Source organism: Sander lucioperca, chromosome 14 (assembly GCF_008315115.2).
Source record: "Sander lucioperca isolate FBNREF2018 chromosome 14, SLUC_FBN_1.2, whole genome shotgun sequence".
NCBI lineage: Eukaryota > Metazoa > Chordata > Actinopteri > Perciformes > Percidae > Sander > Sander lucioperca.
Window position 1 is genome coordinate 28,994,790 of NC_050186.1, and position 21,902 is coordinate 29,016,691.

Below are 21,902 nucleotides of genomic sequence, written 5' to 3' on the forward strand. Positions count from 1 at the left end.
GGCGGCGGAGTCAATAGGTTTCCATTAAAGTCAATGTGTGTATTTTCACTGACTGCGGAATGGCTGCGTTCTGACTCCGTCCCAGCTCCGGTGATCCGCAGAGCTTCTATTTTTGCCGGACGCCGGAGAGCTCCGCAGCAATTCAGCACAGGGCAGATAGTGCTGGACAGGAAGTCGAGCTCAGAAGCAAAATAAAACATCCGGTTAATTTTCAAAATAAAATACACCGTGCTCACGGTGGATCATATTTCCCTGCGCTACACCTTGAAAACGTCATAATGGGTGGAGACAGGCCTGAAGTCGGAATGGAAACAAACTGTTGTTGGTTTTGTGGTTCTGTTTATAGAAACTACATCCTGTTATATCGTGCAATCATATGTGAATTCGTGATGAGATCTCGCGTGAGATCTCGTGGGTCCTAGTAACTTCCGCTGTCAGTCATGGCTGCAGCCGTTCTGCAACAAATACGGACCTGGTGGGTATTGAAGGACGGCGGAGCACGGAGCCGACACACAGCAGAGCCAATCCGCAGCCATTCCGCAGTTGGTGGAAATCTGCCGTAAAGTGAAGCCAAAATCTTGATCGTCCCCTGGTGGCTGGCTGCAATATAGGTCATAAATCCCACCCCCCTCCAATCTGTTTTACAGTTTTCACATGTAATCATATGAGGTACAATTCCAGTAAAATGTTATCCTATCAGCTCCTTCAACTTGCATGATTCATTATGAAGCAAAATGTGGTCATCAGAAAAAGAGTCACATGGTTTAATGGAACCGGCACTCCAGGATCCGGCCAAGTCTCGGCGAAAGGACACGGCTCCCGGTGTCCTGCAGGAAACAGACACAGGCACGGAGGCCAGCTCACTGTCCAACGCCTGCATACTGGCCAGCAGGATGTCCAGCAGAGGAGTGGCAGTTGGTGTTCAATTCCTCCATGCTTGCCTAGCTTCCCCTTTTGATGTAGAGATGGAGATGGACGCAGAGATGGTCTTGCTTGTCCATGTCAGGATCATAGCCATAGGTTGTAGCTGATAGCAATCTTCACCTTTTCCTCTGTGTTTACTCATTGAACACATTCTCACTCCCATCGCGTCAAAAAGCGATGCTTGGTCAGGTGCCTTTGTTGTTTGTTATTGACGCAAAAAGTTTCCTTTAGCGTCATATTCAGACGCGCTTGGTCGGGACTCTTGGCGTCACTTTTGACGCACTGGGTCGGGGCAATTGGCGTCACTAATACTATGTCATCTTACAGCGCTGCGGCCGAGCTGCTGCTCTGCCTACTGTTGCCTACTATTAAACTTCATATTTTTGGCAAGTTAGACAGTGTGCAGGAGTTTCTTTGCAACTTTTCACCTGCTTGTCCCTCTCCGACGCACTCGTTGTAGATGTGTGTAGAAGTATTTTTCTGTACAAAGGTTAAGTTTTATATCATCGGATGCACAACAATTATAGGAGCAGTTGTTGTCACTGAAAGTCTTGATCTTTGGTCTCAAGATGGCACCGTCCATGTCCGGAATGTTTTGGCTTCACTTTTGTACAGTGGAAGGAAGTGGGGACGTGTCGTTCATCTTCATATACACTCTATGGTATGTGGAAACTGTACCCTTTTATCCTACCAGATTTGTAGAAGTGTGACTCAAACTGAGGAGCAATTTGTAAAACCTATTTAAAAAAAAATACATTTAAAGGTGCAATATGTAATACTGGCAGCTAGCATATAAAATGGTTACTGCAGATCAAATTCAAAATACTAGAGAGAGCAGGCCCCTCCTCCCCAGACTCGAAGTTTACGGGGTTGCCAGGTTGAGAATGCTGAACCCAATGTCCCACAATGTCAATGTTAGCTAGATGCTAGCATTGCCAGACATTACTCCACAGTGCAGCAAAGTATGCTGGCTATGTTGACAGTCATAAAAGCTTGTGCTCTCGCAGAGCTCTGTACCCAGCTGACATAACCCTTTCTTGGCTTAAAATTACCGCAACGGCCGCTAAAAAGACCACGACCTCACGGTTGTCTGTACCCAGGTCACAGTCACAGTTTGTCGGCTATGGCCGCTGAACAGAAGCGGGGGGAGAATTTTGGCAGGGGGGAGATTTTCGGTTCTATACTTTCCAGACCCCGTTGTATAGATAAAATTAAATAAACATATAGCCTTTCTTCCATATGATTATGATGAAGGCAGATGTGTAGATGAATAAATAAAAATATTTGTTGTTGTATGATCTACAAACTAATTTACTAAAAGCAGCTTGTCTACGCATTATAAATTACACTTTATTATTTTACTATCATTGAAATGATTACTACTTTACTATCATTATGGTTGCATGTTAGTTTGTAACAAAGTTGGAATCATCTTGCGGTTTCTGTCAAATGTCTTTCACGGTAACCAGCCGTGGCCCGCTTCCCCGGTCCTCCAGTAACATTAGCAGTTAGCGTGTTAGCATTGTGGCGTTGCTGCTACGGTTGCAACATGTTTTTGCGTGTTTGCGTTTCATGTCTTGCAACCCAGGTGTCAAAATGAGCAGTTGACAAAAACACAAGCCAAAACAAAAACAGACATCCTGTCCTGGAATGGAAAAATCGAAGGAAAAATAGCCTACTGGCCTCAGTATTGTTGTCAGAGAAGATAGTATTTCAACTTCACTTGTTTCCTTAATATCTGATAAAGACAGGTAAACCAATATCAGTCCCACCAGGACTTCGCGATGTCGCGATCGCAACAATTCACGCAAATTCAACTAATCACCGTGAATTTGGTATGACTCGCAATTTTGACCAATTACCCGCGAGTTTCCCGCGACTTCAACCATTCACAGCAGTCCCACGTGCCAGACTTTGTATCAGTATATGACTCTGAGAGCCACTGACCAGGTGGGAGTGAGAACAGGTTGATGTAACACACAAAACGTCACCAAATTAATTTCCTTGTTTCTGATATGAAGACGATGTGTGACTTGAACATCTCATATTTACCAACAAAATGTACAGTGAAAGACTGTGCAAAACATTTCAGACGGTCCTGCCAACATTTTAACATCAATGTACGCTGTAACGTTTTTTCACTCTAAAGTGGCTGAAAGCTGCTGCTGTTTCAATCCTGTCGGCTCTCTGCAGCGGGCGGGGCTGCTGCTCAGTTCCCCCCGCGACTGACGTGCGCACACATGGTGGATGCAGGAAAAACCAAAGATGAGACATACACGATGACCTAAATTGAGGACAGCTACGCTCGTTATTGTAAGTGCAATGATAAGTTAAAGTCCAATAAATACTTTATCAAACTGTATAAATGTGTGTCCCAGTCCAAGATAGGAAATTAACTAACAATGTAAAGATCAACAAGCCATTGTCAGATATGTTCAAATTTGATAAATTCAATAAATTATAATTTTTTGTCTTAAATCCACCAGGCATATTATACCAACATTTGCAGCATCCTGCTTTTTGGTAAGGTTACTAGGAAAACTCAGCCCAGAGTAGTTTTATTCTCCCCGAAACAAGTTTCCTATTTATTTTTAAAGAAGTATACCCAAAAAATGCAATTTTCACTGTCTCTCGCAACTTCATTGCAACAAAAATACAAAAGACATTGCAACTTTATCGCAATTTTTTCGCAAGAAAATAAATCTACCTTATCAGACAGTTCATTTTGACAAAGCATGTTACTGAATTGACCAACAGATATCATTTCGATGGGCATTAAATACATTCAAGTTCACTTTTATTCTCTATATACAGCACTAGTAATTAATGATGACAGATAACAGGTAATGAACAGTGTTTGCCTGCCTGTGCGTGTGTGTTTATTCCAGACAACTAGCTGTAATTTGGACTATGAACCAGGATGTCAGTAGATCCTGACCGGTTAGAGATTACACTGGCTGACTGGAAGGAAGGAGGGAATGAAGGAAAGAAGCAAGGAACAAACAAACGAAGATAGGAGGGAACTTCTTAAAATGTCATTTATATGGGCTCTTTGTACGAAGATAATCACCAATCTAAGTCATACTTTGTATCAAATTAGACCAAACTAGAAATAATGTGACCTTAACTAGACAGTAAATGCACAGTTGTACCCTAAATAGACACCATACACCTAAAATATGCTGTAATTAGTTCACTATTAGAACGTAATAAGCTCTACTTTGTATCAAATTAAAAAACTAGAAATAACGTGATCTTTATTAGACAGAAAACGAACACAGTTATACCCTGATTACAGTAACAATAGACACCATACATCTAAATTATGCGGTAATTTGAAACTACATATATTGCCATATTAAACCCCAAATATACTTAGTTACTGTTATACCAAATTACACTCTAATTAGAAACCAAATATCGGGCACAGCCTTTTAGTGTCATTTGCTATCCGACCACAGTAACATGAAAGCTGCGAGGACTGTTTGATCTTATTAGACTTTCTTAGAAGGTAATTTGTAACAAATTACAACAAAACCATACCGTAATCTAAAGTGGGATTTATCCTTGTTTCTCTCTGTCAGATCTTAAAAAGTAATCAGTGACACGAAAATGGCTAATTGGTGCACAGAGTTCCACACACGTAAATAGAAACACACGTGGTATTTTAAGATATGTATTTATTGATTGATTGTGTAGGCCTATTGTAGTCTCACATTACCAGACCTTCCTCCACAGCGCTGCGAAGGGGGGTCTGGCTAGTCCACACAGCATTCCGGGATGGGAGAAAAACATGCTCTGTTTATTGGCATTTCTTTAAACCAATCACAATCGTCTTGGTGCCGGACGGAGCCCCAGTGCCGCTGCAAAATAGCCTCGGGAAGGAACTTGTTTTGGTGGAACGTGTACGTTCAAAGGTTGTTTTAGTCGTGCAACAGAAAACTTTGATAGAATGGACACACAGTCTAGCTGGTGTCTCGATTTACACGGCAGAGATCTGAGGAGAGTTAACCATAGTCCTCATAAATCGACCGGAGTTTAAAATTACAACACAAAGAAAGTGGAAGGAAACGGACTTCTGGCCGAAAAGAGTCATTTTTCAGCGGCACCGGAGCAATCCTGGAAGTGAAACGTGGTGAACTGTTGCAGTTCGCCTGTGTATGGTCACAGCGGGACACTGGACTGTTCGTCGATTGCCTGTGAAGAGAGCACAGAGTATTATTAGCCTATTCCTTGAAGATTGAAAGAATTAACATTACAATCAGTAACGTTAATGTTACAAACAGTATAATTACAGCATAGGGGTACATATTATTGATGTTACAGTTTCTGTAATAAAACACAAAGAATATAAATAGGCCTAACGTTACATGAATATAGGAGTTGTCACAGCATTACAGCATTAATAAAAGCATTTAACGACTGTAAATGAGATCTGCATTCCTTCACAACAAAAATAAATTACAGAGCAAGCAAACTAGGCTAGCCAGGGAACACGGAACACACTAACACTAACGTAATTAGCGTAGTAACGTTACCCAGCAAGGCTAATTTAATTAATAAAATAATAATAAAATTAATTTAATTAATAAAAATAAAATTAATTCAATTAACAGGCTAAATACTGAAATAGGTCTTTACCAGTATTGACGTATCACAAATGAATATGCTTAACATCGACGTCAGGAAATACAGAGAATCTAGTTATTGTGCTACATGAACGTTATAGCAGTAGTATTATTACTTACCATCAGCGATTTCTGCACAGAAAAACAGGATGAGTGGGAACCACCATGCGTGGCAAGTGAATGAGGCGGAAGTAAACACGCCGCAATTTCAAAATAAAAGTCTCTGAACATGTGCTGTGAATTCTTCATAATTAATAATTAGTGTTTAAGTATAGTATAATTTGGGTGACATTATATGCAGTTTCCAATTACAGCATAATTCAGGAATATGGTGTCTAATTAGGGTATAACTGTTTGTTTACTATAAAGACCACACTATATCTAGTTTTGGTCTAATTTGATATAAACTATGGCTTATTACGTCTTATTAGTGTACCATAAAATAATGTAAGACCCATATTTCAATACAGGTTTAATTCAACATTAGCATAAAGATGCTTGTAGCCTAACAAAAAATAATTGTGACTTTAATGCTATGGTATTCCTACTTAATTGACAAATATAATTATTATAATTTTGATATTAATTTAAATGATTTATAGAGTATAAATATCACATGCTGGTTTACAAAATGATGCTGTAGGTAAAACTAGGCAAAAAATGCGTCATGTTTATTTTATAGACTTAATAATTAATCAGTTAAATAGCATATAACCTGCAGTGTAAACCTAAAAAGCATAAGACAGATGCCGAAACATAAATTACAGCATTTTTAGTAAACTAAATGGTCAATATAATCGCGGTGCAAATGCTCACATTGTCACGTTTTAGAAACATTATTGCTTTGTTCAAATGAGTCACATAACTAACATTCCTGATATCAATTTAGCGTAAAGCGCCCACACGGGACTCCCATGCTGGGACAAAACTTTTATAGTGAGAAAGTTAGTTTCACCTATTTCTGATATTTAAAACATATAAAAGGATGAATACTGTGGGCATACATACCTTAGTGTGAATATAAGTGATTGTAACTGAATATTGTCGTGCATCTGAGTTTCTATGTTCCACTCACTGTCTCAATGTGTACAGCCATTATGCAAATGTATCAATTCGGCTGTGGAGGAGAGTACCAACGTTAATCGGCGCTGCTCCTGGCGACAGAAGTTTTTTTTATGGTGGAAAAACACCAGAAACCCATCTATTTGTTATTCTAAACGTTATCTTATTAATATGACGATATAGGAATTGTGCAGAATAGGTATTTAGTATTTAAGTTCTGCTACACAACCTCAACCTGATGGGGTTATAAATAGCCAAACTAACCAGGTGAGCTATGAGCTAAAGGTCAGTATTGGATTCAATTCAACAGAAATATGGCTTTGAATATCAGGTTTGGTTTGGGTCTCAAATTTGACAGTACCAGTCAGTTTCACTTGAGTTGTGCCTTATAGACAAGACTACATGCTGGGTTTGGGTCTCAGTTTTAGGCCCGTGCAGAAGTCATAACACACACACACATGCACAAAGAGTCTGTACCTGCGGATGGTTAGCCGCAGAGTCTTGTACGATCCTTTGACCAGAGTGATGGCCTCCTGTCTGTATCCAGTCAGCTCCACGTCGTTGATGATGATAATCTCATCCCCCACCAGCAGAGGCTGCTCCAAACTGTCTGCCTTACCGCCCTCCTCTACCTGCACAGGCACAAACACGCAAATAAAAAAAACATACTGTAAGCCCACATTTACTGATAAAATTGCATAGCACAAATGTGCACCACAGAGGTCAATGATTTTTGTGGCCACAATGTGCGTGTATTTAGCTAATGATTTACTAAAGCACAAGCTCATTATGCAGTCAAGTCCTGACCTCCAAAAGCAGTATACGAGTGAGGGAAAGCTCAGCAGGCAAAGACCACCAAGCTCAGAAAAGAAATAATGAATAACCCCAGAGGTCTACTGATTTCATACTGCCGTGCCCCCAAACCTGTGCTATGCTAGGCTAAACATGTCCTGGATCTCTGTACTGGAAACAGTGTTGTCTGCATCTATGTGTATATCACTGTGTGTGTGTGTGTGTGTGTGTGTGTGTGTGTGTGTGTGTGTGTGCGTGCGTGTGTGTGTGTGTGTGTGTGTGTTCATCATCTTTATTTCACATCGTCTTGCGGCCTTGTTATCTGTGTGATAAGCTTAATCAAAAAGAGTCGGTTGTCAAAATGTCTCTGCACACACCAATGTCACCAGCTCAGACTGGATTCCTGGATGTTTGCTGTGTTTGGTCAATGAATTGATTGTCTAACAAACCATCTTTTCTACAGTGGCTGTGATTCTAAGACAGTCCCACTGCCCAGTGAAGTCAGACAGTTAAGCTGAGAATAAAAAGCAGGTGGGCCTTAGATCATTCAGACCACATCTGGAGGTGGTTTACATTTTGATCAGATTTCAGCCAGGTATAAATAACATCTGTGCAGTTTGGACTAGTGTTGTCCAAAATATTGATCTGTCTATACCAGAGATGTTCACAAGTCATTTTTTGGAAGTCCAAGTAGAGTCTCAAGTCTTTGAGCTCGAGTCCAAGTCAAGTCTCAAGTCTTTGAGGGGAAAGTTCAAGTCTCTGGCCAAAAATCATGTCCTGTAGCTACCATACAGTACAGTAGCTATCCATACAGTACAGTATCAAAATCAGTTGTAGGATAACTTTATGGGGTCTACTTAACACATCCCTCTAGCCCTCGGACCTGGTGAAATATTAACCTAAGTCTGTCACATCATATGGATACAACTATATATATACAATTTGCCTGTTCCCAGCATTAGCACAACACTTTGCGATGGTTAGCTTGTTACCTGTGACGCTATATGCTAAATGTAATGTCTCTTTCACTCAAAAAAATGTCTAATGTCGAAGTGGAAATCAAGAGAATAGTAGCAGTGCCACAGCAGTTACAGAACAACATGCATCTCAGTGTCAGTCCAAATTATGCACAATAAGCAGTTTGAACTCACTGATGTAATGCCTAACTGTTACCTACACTCGTTAAACTGAGTCCAGCGCGAGGGAGATCTGACTCAGAGGAGGAGAGGTTAGTGAGGCCAGCGTCTCCATGGCAGGTGACAGTGCACATGGATCCGCTGCGCCATGCATGGGTGAAATAGTAAATAGGACTATAGTAACAGAAATATGTGCAGAATTAAGACATTCAAGACGGCCCAGTGTTCGGTGGACCGGGTACACCTTGTTCACTTAATAGCCTACAAATCATCCACGGGATCAATTACGCATCACATGAGTTTGCCCACCCAGTTTGTTCCTGGGGAGATGGATCCGTGCGTCCCACCTCCTGTGCGCCATGGATGTCTGAGCCTCAGCAACTACTAACTATAAAGATACAATTTGCCTGTTCCCAGTATTAGCACAACACTTTGCGATGGTTAGCTTGTTACCTGTGACAATATACGCTAAATGTAATGTCTCTTTCACATTGCAAGTGACTAACCTATCTGGGTGCATTTTGAGATGCCTGATGAAGTTCAACATTGTTGATCCGGCATCATTTATCTTTGTGCCACACACCTTGCATTTAGCTGTTCGCTTACTGCCACTGTTTACGAAGTTATTGAAAGCAAAACTAATGACAAAAGGCACAACTCTGGGAGGACTTTGTGTCGCTATCGTCAATGCATTTTTTGATATGTGAGTGCGCACACATAAGGCATAGCGCATGTGTTATGTTGCACATTATGACAAGGGCAGGGAACATGCAGCTCGTCATACGTTTCCCCAACGTATAAAAGAAAACAGAAATACATTAATTTAAAAAGCAATAATTGCATGAAAACAGGTTGTTGACGAGTCTCTAAGCTTGAGTCCGAGTCAAGTCTGAAGTCTTTTGGGTCGAGTCGCAAGTCAAGTCTGAAGTCTTTTGGGTCGAGTCCGAGTCAAGTCTGAAGTCAGCTATTTGTGCGACTTACGTGCGAGTCTCAGACTCGAGTCCACATCTCTGGTCTATACATATTGATTCTGAATATAATACTGATACACTTTCTTCTCTCCAACACCTTGTTGACACACAAAATGCTGCAGTGCCCACATAGCCCTGCCTTCTCTCATTCACTCACAGTGCTGTCATATCGTCCCTCATCTCATTCACTCCAGTTGAATATAATAATTTACAGGTTTTGTTCAGGCCCCCAGAAAATGCGCTGGGCTTTGAAGTCAATTTGACATAGTGCTGTGTCCATCATGGGATGCCCAAGGGCCCAAAAAGACCTTTTCCAAAAACTTACATGGAGAAAGAGACGTCTGTAAATCAGTGGATACATTTTTTTCAGTGTAGCAACCCCCACAAAATTACTCGTTTCACTATCTGAATTTGCTCCAATAACATTTGGAAAGTCTAGAAGAGCTGCACGATTAAATCATTTAATCCCCATTCAAGTATCGGAGCGGAGCAGAGTTCTCTAGTCCGCCTGCTCTATGGGCCACACATCATCCGGTAATCAGAATCAGAATCAGAAAAGGTTTATTGCCACAGTAAGTTACATTTACGAGGAATTTGCCTTGGTGATTGGTGCATACATAAACAAACAAACATATAAAACATTAACATGAAATAAACAATAAAAACAGAAACAATTAAAGCTGCAAGCAGCGTTGGATGGGCCCTCGCACCTCTGCGCATAACCATGGCCAATGAAAACGGAACTCTCTGTTGGGTTCTATGATACCTCACACAATAGTGTACAAGAAACGGGTCATTAGTTATTAAAGGGGGCGTGGCTTAAGCATATGGGGCGGGGCAAATCATCACCAATGAAAAGGGAACTCTATGCTGAGTTCAATGATACCTCGCACAAGACTCTACCTTAAATGGGTCATCAGTTATGAAAGGGAGCGTGGCTTAAACTTAGGGGGCGGGACAAACCATGACCAATAACAAACAAACTCTCTGCTGAGTTCAATGATACCTCACACAAGACTCCACCTTAAACGGTTCAAAAGCCATACAGGGGGGCGTGGCCTGAGTACATGGGCGTGGTTAAAGTATAGGGGCCGGCTCAGTATCACAAGTAGACCACACATTCTAAGTTTCATGTAAATCGGATGATGTTTGTCATATAAGGCTGATTTCCTGTTGCCAACGGGGGCGCTATAACCAAAAGTCAATATTGGCCTGTATACGTTGTGGGAAATTTCAAGCAGATATGACAATATACACTGTAGTTACAGCCACTTTCTCATTCATCGCTAAACACTCAAAATGCCCACACCGTTTGAAGAAAAGTTTTTCATTTAATAAATTTTCATCGTTAAGGTCTTAAGATGACACAGACCGAATTTGAAGTCGATCTGATGAAATCTCTAGGAGGAGTTCGTTAAAGTATAGCACCTTGACTTTTGGGCCTACTTCCTGTTGCCACTAGGGGACGCTATGACTTTGAGTAAATATCAGCCTTTATATATACTCAGGGTTGGACTCTTATGAATCCTGAAAAGATTCGAGCCAATTGGACAATGTACACTGAAGATACACCGAATATGGAAATGGCCAAAATCGCACTAATTTCGAACATTCAATTAAAAATGGCGGACTTCCTGTTGGGTTTAGGGTATTTTTGTACGTCTTGACATGCTTCATATGTGTACCATGTTTCATGAGTCTACGTTAAACGTACTGCAGGGTCTCAATATTTGTAATTTTGTAGGGGGCGCTACAAGCCATTTTTGTGCACCTATTCCCGAAACCCTTAAAATATGTACATTTTCACCAGAATTGATGCGACCGCCAATTTTGGTGAGTTTTTGAGTATGTTAAGCCCCTCAAAAAGGTGATTCATTGGCCTCCGCCGCTGTCGGCGCTCGGGCCCTAAATATATACAAAATAGCTGTTTTGCATAAGAATAAAAAGGCTGAATGGGTTGAGTGCAGAATGTCCAAAAAATAAATAGTGTGCAATGGGCAGAATTTGATACGCAGCAGATTAACTTTTTGGCTTCATGCCCCACTGAGCAACTCTCATAGGAATGAACGGGGCTCTGCCTTGAATGCTGTATCCAGGTTTTATTATACATCCATGTTTTTGTGGTATGGTGTTACTGTAGCTCATTAAAGATGGCAAATTAATTGACTTGCTAATTAATACCAATTGTAATGCCAAGGCCCATGAGTGTGTGTCCCATGATCAGATGCCGTTATCCAGATAATATACATTTTTGGTTCAAATTTTAGCAAAGAACTGAAAAAAATCAATCTGAATCATCGGTATCAAACACTCAAACACACATTCAGGAGCCTGTAGATAACTGCACAGATCAAAGGTCAGGTTAACCACGAGGGCTAGAAATACAGTCACTAACACCAGAAAGGGCCTTTATTTAACTTTTGTTGTTGTTGTTGCTGTATCTGTTCTGAAACAATAAACCCCACCCATCTGGAAGTCTTTGAATGTTAAAACAATTGCCAAGAAATTTGCACGGGGTGTGTCTGACCCTCTTCTGAATTACAACATGTATTACTTTTCAACAAAAGCATCATTTGTTTAGGCCCACACACTGCAGCACCAAGAAGGGTCCTCAAACAGTGTTCACGCTCATGTACAGTACTGTATGTGCTGAGTAACTTTCATCACCTATAGCCTACTATAGGCCCTAAGGGGACAAAGTTTCATGAAACTCATCAACAAATGGAGGAAATAGTGTCTAATGAGCTGTGCTGATATAAAGGAAATGAAACATCCTCTCAGAGCTGTGAAAGAAAAACAGTGTTGAATGTAAACCATTGCTCAGCTCTGTAGAGCAGTGCACATGCCTACAGTGTTTGCCTTTTTCAGAAATAAATATACCCAAATAAGGCTCACAGAATCACTCAGTAACTGAGAGAGAGAGAGAGAGAGAGAGAGAGAGAGAGAGTGTGTGTGTGTGTGTGTGTGTGTGTGTGTGTGTGTGTGTGTGTGTGTGTGTGTGTGTGTGTGTGCGCGCGTGTGTGACTTCGGTATTCCAGCTGAAATTCATTATCCTGCAGATGGAGATATCCAAACAAAGTGGCTCAGCCTGTTCATACCGTGACTGAAACAACATGCCTCCTCTAATCAATAAAGACTGCGTGATTCCTCAGACAGCAGTGGGGGGCTCTGCCGAGACAAAGTACTATTACTGAATTGATTTTGAATAACACAGTTGTTCGTTAAAATGAAGCAATATCTACTTCTGACCCTACATCACAAGTTAAGGCTTTTCTGTGGATGGGAGTTATTCAACCAAAGAATGATTTTTCCATCAAAGTGGCAGGGACGTCCCGGTGGTCTAGTGGATTAGATAAATACCACATAGCCAGGGACCTTTGTTACATGGCATACCCCTTTTATCTGTCCCCATGTTTCAGGTCTGTTTTTACACTTCATTATCTAATAAATAAAGAAAAAACAGGAAAAAAATTAAGCCACAGAGACCAAGATATCCTCCTTACCCATAATCTGACCCATGCTAGGGGCTTGGTCAATATTAAGACTGCAATTTGAATGGGAATCAAGCTACTTTTGTAATCCACTTCCATTAAGGGGGCTTTCACACCTACTTTGTTTGGTCCGGACTTTTCAGTTTGATCCGAACCAAAATTACAGGTGTGTAACCTCCCGGTCCATTTGGTCTGAACCATGCACGGTCAACAAACAGCCCAAATTTGATCCGACCAAAAGAGGTAGTCTCGGTCCGGATCAAGCTGAGCCATGGTCCGGGTTCGTTTCTATTGTGAAAGCATTTTTTGGATGGTTCGGACTTTCGGACCAAATACAGGGGAAGTTCCTTAAGAAATAGCTCAGTGCTTAGTGTGTACATGAGAGAGAGAGTGACGGTGAATGCGCTCAGCAGACAGCTGCTGGCTATCAGAGCAGAGAATAAATCAGCAGTTTACTTGTTAAGTGGGAGTAAATGTACAGCGTAGGTTTCAGTTTGTCTCTGAATAAATGCTGCAGCTCCTCAAACCCCAAGTAAAGTTCCTGTGCCTTGCTTTTCAACAACGCGACAAAACAAAAAGAGCGTTGGTAGCACGGGGAGAGCAGCAGTCAGTTGAAAAAACTCAGAAACAGAGAGAATACGAGAGGACAGGGAAGCCCGTCTACAAACCAATCAATTACAACTGTCGGCAGACACAGCTCACGTATGTGATGACGACAGGATGCAGTTTTGTCACGTATAGTTCTTTAGTGCGCTTGCATAACTGCAGTGTGAAATCAAATGTACAGTGCCTGACAAAAGTCTTGTCGCTTATCTAAGTTGTAGGAACAACAAACAATAACTTGACTTGTAGTTGATCAATTGGAATCAGAAATGGTTTATATGAAAGGCAAAGGCTTCTGGATTATGCTTATTATACCAAAATAAAGTTTTGTATCATTCATTGAGTTTTATCATTGAATTAGGACAGAAAGGTCAGATTTGGCTTGGACAAAAGTCTTGTCGCATACAAAAATACAGCAATGTACGGTAGAAATTATACTTTATTGTGAATACACAAACATGCTACAATAACATCAGAGCATACGTAAAGTCATGGTGCCTTGGGAAAAAGAAAATGAGCTTGGAGGACTACATCCATACGTCTCGGCAATGACTCAAATAACGTATTGATGAAGTCATCTGGAATAGCAAAGAAAGCAGTCTTGCAGGACTCCCAGAGTTCATCAAGATTCGTTGGTTTCATCTTCCAAGCCTCCTCCTTTATCTTACCCCAGACATGCTCAATAATGTTCATGTCTGGTGACTGGGCTGGCCAATCCTGGAGCACCTTGACCTTCTTCGCTTTCAGGAACTTTGATGTGGAGGCTGAAGTACGACAAGGAGCGCCATCCTGCTGAAGAATTTGCCCTCTCTTGTGGTTTGGAATGTAATGGGCAGCAATAATTTGTTGATACTTCAGGCTGTTGATGTTGCCATCCACTCTGCAGATCTCTCGTACACCCCCATACTGCATGTAACCCCAAACCATGATTTTTCCTCCACCAAACTTGACTGTTTTCTGGGTGAATCTTGGGTCCATGCGGGTTCCAACAGGTCTTCTGCAGTATTTGCAGCAATTGGGATGCAGTTCAATGGATGATTCATCAGAAAAATCAACCTTCTGCCACTTTTCCACTGTCCATCCTTTCACCAAGCTGTGGGCCTTTGCAAATGCAACACACTTTTTTAGTTGTCTTCTGTTTAATGCTGGTTTGTGAGCACTAATTCGGCCATGGAGGCCACTGCGTGAGAGAATTCGACAAACTGTTGTTATAGATACAGGGGTTTCTGGTGGCCAGCCCAGGAAAAGGGCTGGCCCTGGACTGTTGAAGCAACAAACGGTCCTCTCGAACAGTTGTCTTATGGGGTCTGCCTGACCTGGACTTGTCATGAACTTCACCAGTTTCTTCAAATCTTTTTCTTATCCTTTCCACTTGACGTTTGGATACATTGAAGATGTCTGCCACCTCAGCAGCAGACTTGGTCTTCAGGCTCTTGATGATCAGCACTTTGGTCTGTGGTTGAATCGTTGGCATGTTGTGAGAGGTCAGGTTGCACTTCACATGAAGGTCTGGTGTGCTGGAGTTCTTTTTATACACACCCAGGAATGTGTTAATTACAGTATTTGTCACAGGTGAAACTCTAATCTGTGATTGGTTGAAATATAAAGACACGACAAGACTTTTGTCCAAGCCAAATCTGACCTTTCTGTCCTAATTCAATGATAAAACTCAATGAATGATACAAAACTTTATTTTGGTATAATAAGCATAATCCAGAAGCCTTTGCCTTTCATATGAACCATTTCTGATTCCAATTGATCAACTACAAGTCAAGTTATTATTTGTTGTTCCTACAACTTAGATAAGCGACAAGACTTTTGTCAGGCACTGTATACAATGTAACAAAAACATAAACCTTGGTCCGGACCTTGGTTTCGGACTTTCAGGTGTGAAAGCCCCCAAGACTCACACATTACATAAATTAAAAAATGTTTTCGAAGGTGGGCGATCACGTGACCGATGATCGCATGGCTGCTCGAAGCTGAGGCTCCTCGCCCTCCTCCGCATTTTCATTAAAAACCAGGTCTGTTCTTTTTTATTCAACGTCAACCATTTCATTTTTTACCACAGTGACTTAGTGGAATGCCTGCAGGTGCAAAAAAACAGGTCTCCCTGCTGTTTACCCGAGCACAGAACTCTGCCAACTCTGCCAACATGGCGACGGCTAGCAAGGATTCTGATGCTAACGCGGACTTAAGCATGGAGGAGGTTATGACCAAGGTCCTGGAAAAACAACAAAGTGGGCTTCAATCAGCGGTCCACATCGCAGTGAAGGAAGCGTTAGCAGAAATTGACACCTCGCTACAACACATCAGGACAGAGCTTTGGAGGCAGGGAACTAGAGTATGACTAGACGAGGCGCAAAGAGACAATAGACAGATGAGAAACATGGTGAAAGCCTGCATTGATGACCAGAAGAAATTTGAGTTGAAGTTAGCCGAACTGGAGGACAGATCGAGAAGAAACAATGTGCGCATCATTGGACTGAAAGAGGGCAGCGAAAAAGATGACCCAGTTGGATTTCTGCAAAACCATTTGCCAAAATGGATCCCCTCCTTACGGAACAGGGCTACCATCGAAATTGACAGGGCGCACAGAATCTACAGCAAGGGTACAACGCATGCTGATTTTCAGGTGTCTGAGATACCAGGACCGTCAAGCAATTATCCAGGGGGCGAGACAAATACAGCAGGAAGGCCCGATTCGTAATTCCAACGCAACGCTGTGCTTTAAGCCTGACTACAGTGCTTTACCGTCCAACAGCGCCAGGAATTTATAGGAGTGCAGCGTAAGCTGCATGCTAAAGGCATCCCAAACTTTCTTATTTATAGCAACTCTGAGAGTAACCCACGGAGGGAGAACGCTCACATTCACTGCACCCAAGGAAGCGGACAGGTTCTGTCAAGATCTGGATATGGAGGAGGAGGACGTTTTTCACACAGTTTATTTCAGAACTTAATAGATGGTTGGGACTTAGTTTTAAGTTGTTTTTTTTTAACATTGTTCATGTTTAACATAGGAAAGCACTAGACCTATTTCAGTTAACCTGTGACTTTAGACAGGAGGGGCAGTTTTGAGCTGGAGTTTTTGTGCGAGCTGCGTTTGATGCGGCCACGTATCTTACAGAGAGGAAGGGGGTCTGCGGTCTCGGAGGGCTAGAGGATTTATTTAATTTATTTAATACCACACTTTGTTTAGATCTAACAGCTCACCCTTTGCTACAAATGTATCAGTGGATTCCGGTTACTCGAGACATGTATACGTGTAAATTTTGAAGATGGCTGAACTGTCAATCCTTTCAGTTAATATCAGGGGGCTAAAGGGACAGATCAAACAAGCTAAATTCCTGGACTATTTAAGAAGGAAGAACATAGACGTGGTGCTTATTCAAGAGTCACATTTACGTAAAAGAGATGTAAATCGTTTACAAAATAAATATTTCAAAGTTGCAGCTTCATCTAGCGACGACACCAAAACCAAGGGCTCCATTGTGTTGCTGTCGCGGAAATGCGCACTCACAAAAGTAGTAAAGACTCTTCAGGCAGGATATAATATACATGTACCACGATAAGGGGTAGGAAAATAGCCTTTGTATCGGTATACGCACCGGATACATATGATGAAAGTTTTTGCTTTCTCTCAATGACTATTCACTAATTATAGGGGGAGACATGAACGCGGTACTAGATTTAAATCAGGATAGATCAGGGGTCAACCACGCGAAAGCCCAAAAACACATATCGGACATGTTTAAAGCAGTTGTGGAATCCCACCATCTTAGAGATATATGGAGGATGCACAATCCTACTAGCAAGAATTACACCTTCTTTTCCACACGTCACCTCACCCACTCCCGCATTGATTATTTTTTGTGCTCCAGTGAACTTAAGGTAATGTTCCACACGATAGCAATAGAACCAGCAATCCTGTCTGATCACAATGCACTGATAACCACATTCCATTGTGATTTTAGGAGAAAGATCTAGAACGTGGCAATTTAATAATTCCCTTCTCCAAAACACAGCTTTTGATACAGAGTTTAGAGCCAAGCTGGCGGAATTTATATCAATTAATACTGACTCAGTTTCGGACCCGGCGTACATTTGGCAAGACACTAAAGGATTTATTAGAGATTTCACATCTTCCTTTGCGGTCAATTTGAAGAAAAAGAGAGAGGCAAGGATTGCTGAGCTGGAAGAACGTTGTAAATCGTTAGAGCAGTCTCTAAAGATCTGTTTTTCTAAATCTACACATACTCTTCTAGTCACAAATCGAGCAGAGCTAAATGATCTACAAAGAAGTAGAGCTGAATTCATAATGCACAGAGTGAGGCAAAATTACTATTTTAATGGTTGCAAACCAAGTAAATTGCTGGCTCTGAAATTAAAACAAAGCGAGTCCAGAGCTGCTATCAACAGCATCCACACGGACCGAGGTATCTCAACGAACCCTAAAGATATCACCGCCACTTTCCAATCCTTTTATTCAAAGTTGTATGAATCCTCCTGCAATCCAGATCCGACGCAGTGCCAAAAGTTCCTGAAAGAGCTAAATCTGCCTCTTCTTGACCCAGAGGAGGCAGAACAACTGGGTCAACCTATAACGTTAGAGGAACTTAAATCAGCATTAAAAACAGCTAAGAAAGGGAAAACACCGGGGTTGGATGGAATTCCATCAGAACTTTTACTACAGTACTTTGACATACTAGGACCTATCATTTTACAAACTTTAACCTCGGGCATAGAGAGGGGCACCTTTCGTCAACAAACCAACACTGCACTAATTTCGGTCATACACAAAAAGGGTAAAGATCCTACGGAGTGCTCAAACTACAGGCCCATCAACCTCATTGGGTCTGATATTAAGCTCTATTCCAAAGTCTTGGCACTACGCCTAGAAAGCTTTATTGAGAAGCTAGTCCACCCCGACCAATCAGGGTTTATACCAAAGCGTCACGCTGCAGACAATATATGCAGATTATTCCATGTAATAGAAGAAGCCAAAAACCTTCCAATAACGGCAGCAGTTTTATCACTGGACACGGAAAAGGCTTTTGACCGCCTAGAGTGGAACTACTTGTGGCAAGTAATGGAGAGGCTTGGTTTGGGAGCCAAATTCATTGACATGGTACGTACTTTATATGCGAATCCCACGGCCATAGTCTCAACCAATGGCCTGCATTCACAGCCATTCCCCATCGCACAGGGCTCACAACAGGGATGCCCGCTCTCTCCCATGTTATTTGCGATCTCTCTTGAACCGTTAGCCCAAGCCATAAGGCAAAATAAAATATGTAATGTCCAGATTAAATCCAATAACAACTCAATATTGTTATTTGCAGATGATATTTTGCTGTACATCTCTGACCAAAAATTCTTAAGATCTTTAACGAATTTGGCTCTATCTCCGGGTATAAAATCAATTGGAATAAGTCTAATCTTCTTCTGTTGACCAACAGACAGGTGACATCAGCTATTAGTGATACAATACCAACCCAAAGCAAAATTACATATTTGGGCATCACCACTCACGCATCACTACAGCGAGTTGTCCAGCACAACTATGAAACATATACTAAGTAGTGTTCAAAGGGATCTGGCCAATTGGTCTGCGCTGCCAGCATCACTACGGTCCAGGATTGCTGTTGTTAAAATGAACATAGTTCCTCGTGTGAATTTCTTGAGTACAATGATCCCCTTACCCCCACCAATACATTTCTGGAAGAAACTTGATACCGTAATTCGGCAGTATATTTGGAACAATAAACAACCTAGGCTAAAATACTCTACCTTGCAACTACCACAAACATAGGAGGCCTGGCCCTCCCTAACCTTAAAGTGTACCAGAGAGCCTTTCAGCTACGGGCCCTCAGAGTGTGGATGGACCCCTCATCTACAGTCCCATGGAGAGAAATAGAGCAAAACCTCACTAGAAGTCTAAGACTGCAAGACCTTGCTTTTGCAGGTGTGTGCCCAAAAAGTGTATGCTAGCCTATGGCCCTATTATCACCAACACACTGACCAACTTTAAACAGGTGGATGAGCACCTACGATACACCAATAAGTGGCATTTGAATACCCCAATATGGCACAATGCACACCTAATGTCTGGTAACAAACCCTTTACTTGTAATCAGTGGAGTGACAGAGGTATTTATACTCTAAGCCAGCTATTCAATAATGAAGGTATGTTAAGTTTTGAAGACCTGAGAGCTAGTTACAAGGTCCCTAGGACATCCTTCTTCCTTTATCTTCGCTTAAGGTCAGCCCTAAAATGTTATGGAGTGCAATGGGGGAACAGTCTTGAGGCGCACCCAATCATTAAATGGCGTGTTGATTCTCCTGTGAGAGGATTAGTGTCCAAGATTTATGCTAAACTGATGCAAGTATCCGTAGGAGAACTCCCAATAGTAAAGAAATGGGAGCGAGAGCTGAGCCCTGAGGGGAACATAATTAATTTGGAGACAGTTTGGGACAACATTTCCCACTGTTCCAAGAACCCAAATCACCAGCAGATCCACTTTAACATATGCCATAGGACATAATGGACTCCTCAGAAGAGATACGTCTCTAAAGTCATTCCTACTCCCTATTGCATATTCTGTCAATCTGAACAAACTGGACTTTCCTGCACATGGTCTGGGAGTGTGAACAGGTGCATGAGTTTTGGAATAAAACAACATCAATAATATCTGATGTGCTAGGATGTTGAATTCCTACTGACCCGATTGTTTTGTTACTTAATGACGACTCTAAATTACACCTGCTTGGGAGACAGAAGAAAATTTGGCTAGCCGGCTCAACCGCAACCAAGAAAATGATAGCTCAACGCTAGCTCCCCCCCACTCGCTTTGTATAAAACAGTGGTTGACGTACTTCCAAGACATAGTTATGCTTGAGCTCGCTACAGCAAAGCTTAACAAAGCCAAGTCATCGACTATAGATCTATGGAAAAACGCAGCAGCACAAGTATTAGTCCTAATGACCTCAACACCACAAGAATTAGAGGAGCGACTAGGCAAGGTGTGATTTTTGTTTTCTTGTATATTGGTTTGTTTTGTTTTCCTCGAGACCGCAGAGGGTGGGAGGGGGTTTTGGTTCTTGTTCGATTGTATTTGTTTGTTCTGTATGTTGTATGTTCAAAAATATAAAAAGAATAACAAATTGATTATAAAAAAAAAAAAAAATGTTTTCAAAGCAACAGAGGCTGAGATATCCTGACTTTTCATCCCTAGTATGGGTCAAACTCTAAAAACGGAATCCTACATTTCCCATAATGTAACTTTATCTTTTGAACCCTCCCTAACTGGAAAACACCCACGTCTTTCAAACCACACCTATTTTAATGGAGGCGTTCTAATATAAATTTGTCTCCAAACCAAAGCTGAGATAACCCTGATGACATTACTATGACATCATCAATGTTATTTACTCAGAACTGACCAAACTTCTTCACAGGCAGAGAAACAGATGACATTATACAACTGTTTTCACAGGTTGAGTGGTACTAAAGGGCAACACAAAATATAGTTATACAACATGTGTCTAAACCTAACCAGGAGGTCCCAAACCTCGAGGTTAGGAACCAGAAGCAGTGTGGCATTTGTGGAAACAGTTGTTTACTGTGAATACAGTGTACATTATGTCTGTGGCTTATTCTTTACGTTTTAAAAGAAATAACCTGGCTCTTATTTTGGTATTTTTATTCATCATTATATTTATGTTAACATTTTATACAGCAACTTTACTGCCACACAATGCTTTAGCAAGGTAAAGTCTGCTTTAGGCCTTTGCTCTTTGCTTAAGTTTGAAGGTTCCTGACAGGATCCCAAACACATGCTACATTTTCAATCTAGAAGTAATAGCATGTGACTATGAGTCATTTATTTTTATATCTTATATCTTATTATTAGTGGGAATGCTGTTCAGCAGCATTCCAACTATTGTTATTCTGTTCTTTATTTATTAGTGGGAATGCTGTTCAGCAGCATTCCAACTATTGTTATCCTGTTCTTTATTAGTGGGAATGCTGTTCAGCAGCATTCCAACTATTGTTGTTCCTGTCGGCCATTTTGTTTATATTATTATTATTATTCCGTACGTTTTTTGGCTCTCTGTATCTTCTGCATACGTTCAGCTATTAAAACCATTCAACTTTTAAAATGTTCAGCTCTTTCAGCTAATGATGGGACTTCTTCAACTTTTTTTCTACTACTCATACTTTTTAAAATATTCAGCTTTTTATGACTTTTTTTTAACATTGAAGTCAATGAGAGCATGCTTCAAATCCTTCAA

The 21,902-nt window shown here is 41.2% G+C and overlaps 1 long non-coding RNA gene across 1 annotated transcript; it reads left to right on the top strand.

Annotated features, from left to right (window-relative positions):
* The first annotated feature begins 406 nt into the window (after window positions 1-406).
* On the top strand, window positions 407-19,831 carry LOC116034861. The gene is made up of 3 exons (XR_004101223.1): window positions 407-564; window positions 13,660-13,662; window positions 19,821-19,831. It is a non-coding gene; the product is annotated as an uncharacterized LOC116034861 (long non-coding RNA).
* The last annotated feature ends 2,071 nt before the right edge of the window (window positions 19,832-21,902 follow it).